This window comes from Palaemon carinicauda, chromosome 43, assembly GCF_036898095.1.
Source record: "Palaemon carinicauda isolate YSFRI2023 chromosome 43, ASM3689809v2, whole genome shotgun sequence".
Lineage (NCBI taxonomy): Eukaryota > Metazoa > Arthropoda > Malacostraca > Decapoda > Palaemonidae > Palaemon > Palaemon carinicauda.
The window spans coordinates 52,488,688-52,491,187 of NC_090767.1; the positions used below are offsets into that span (position 1 = coordinate 52,488,688).

At 37.4% G+C, this 2,500-nt stretch overlaps 1 pseudogene; it reads left to right on the forward strand.

Moving 5' to 3' along the window:
* LOC137633883 (SCAN domain-containing protein 3-like) overlaps window positions 1-2,500 on the forward strand; it is a 142,643-nt pseudogene that overhangs the window by 84,517 nt on the left and 55,626 nt on the right.

The window sequence follows — 2,500 nt, forward strand, 5'->3', positions numbered from 1 at the left end:
GTAAATCTATATTCAAGACTAATATTATATATCTTAGTAAATATCAATCTCTTCATTTTACAGTTTTTGCCATAACTATTGATAAAATATTTCACCTTCTTTGTATATATTCCGGTATCTGAATTGACTCCTATTTCTAATTCATTCATCCCTAAAAGCATTTCAAGTCCAGTATTCCCATTCCGAGTAATTCCAGTTCAGAAAGACAAGCCGTCACTTTAGACACATGGCGGTGTCTGGCATCTCTCTCTTGGGGGTCGGTATGATACGTGTCTGATTCCCAGCTGAAGATTTGAGTGGAGCAACTAGTAATGTTTCTCTTAATTGATAATGCCCCATAGTGGATAACACAATTCAGTCCTTCAAAAATGTTGCAAATGAATTAATCGAGAGATTATTTCACTAATATGATATATGATTGATAAGCCAATCAGAAATTTGATATGGTGTCCACTAAATGTCAAATAACTTTAATCTGGACAAAAAAAAAAAATCACATAAGAGGGATTCATTACAGTTATTGAACTATGTTTATTCTTTGCATGAGAGAGAGAGAGAGAGAGAGAGAGAGAGAGAGAGAGAGAGAGAGAGAGAGATAATCCTCTTTTCAGACTAAATCAGATGTAAACAAAGAGAATGTGGGAAAATACTAAGCAATATAATACGAAGAGAGACAATGCAAGACTATTTAAACTGAAAGGAATCGGCCGAACTTTATTACGAAAGAAAAAAAAAAATGCGTCTACGAGTAAGAAGGTTTTCCCGCCAGGCCGCTAAAGGCTGTTCATAAATTGACATATTGAGAGCCAGGCACAGACAGACAGAAGTAGAGACAATACAACAATAGACTCCCAACATATTCCTCTTTTTATAAAGACAAAATTTCTGTCTTTTCTGACTTTCAAAAACCAACAAAAACTGTTTCTATTTCTTCCTCTTCAAACTTTTTGATGAGAGTAGTTTTCAGTTACTGTGTAGAAAATTAGGATGGGGGAAGTCATCTATCTGATATATATATATATATATATATATATATATATATATATATATATATATATATATATATATATATATATATATATATATATATATATATATAATATATATATTACGCTCAATGTTAATAATTGCCCAATGTGTACATTAGGCAGCAGAAATTGCCTAATGTGTACTTTAAGTAAACAGTTTGCCTAATATTTATATTGTGCAAAATGCGTGCCTAATCTGCACATTAAGCAAGACTTTCAGATTAGGCAACCATATTTTGCCTGAATTGAATAGAGTGTTACGCTGTCCTGTGAGTGGGGGGAAGCGTGTGTGGGGAGTGCGTGGACTGTGTGAATGCGTGGACTGTCGTGAATGCGTGGACTGTGTGAGTGCGTGGGAGTGTTTGTCGTGGAGTGAAGTGTGGTTGTGGTGTGTGGAGTGAAGTGTGGTTGTAGTTCGAGGTGTGATGTGAAGGTTTGGTGCCTCATTGGGCATACATTTAATATATCTATCTATCTTTCCAGTAATAGAGATGGATCAAACTGCATTTGAAGAGAAGCTACGTGAGACACATGAATCAAAGGCCGAAAATGCTGTCCTGCAACCTACTGCTAAACGTGACAAGGTTATAGAAGATTTGCTGAGGATAAATTCCCATGGCGCTACATCTCCATTTGATTACAACTTATAAAAGCGCTACGAGATCCTGCGAGTTGGCAATGTTGACAGACTAATTCGAAAACGAAAAGATCCAGCCAACGACGTGTTCAAGTTTGTTGCATCTCTAGAAGAAGTGTTTGATATTGTTATAGCAGCTCACAAAGGTATTGGCCATGGTGGTGGTAAGAAAACAATAGCTGAAGTGAAGAAAAGGTCGTCAAACATCACGCAAGAAGTGTGCTACTTATATATTTCAATCTGTGAGCACTGCCATCAGAAGAAAGCCAGAAAAGTTCCGAAAGGTCTCGTTGTGAAGCCTGTGCGCAGTCATCACATTTTTTCAAGATGTCAAATTGATCTCATCAATTTTTAAACATTGCCCGATGGTGATTACAAGTACATCATGATATTTGTCAACCATTTCAGCTAATTTTGTGTGCTGCGTCCCCTTACAACGAAAAGAGCAGAAGAGGTTGCAAATCTTCTTGATATAATTCTGACTTTTGGAGCACCTGCTATTTTGCAGTAAGACAATGGTCGTGAATTTGTTAATGCCGTTATTGCTGAACTTTCCACACTCTGGCCCGAGTTGAAGTTGGTGACTGGACGTCCCCGTCATCCCCAAAGCCAGGGTGCTATTGAATGGCTAAATGATGTTATTCAGGACAAACTTGCCATCTGGATGCAGGAAAATAATAGTAAAAATGGTCAGTGGGCCTCAAGTTCATTGGCAAATTAAAATTAGCCGACATGAAACCACCGGACATAGTTCATTTAAAGTAACGTTTGGCCAAGAACCCCAAGTTGGACTAGGATCGTCTGTCCTGCCAAGGTCTGCTCTTAATGAAATTGC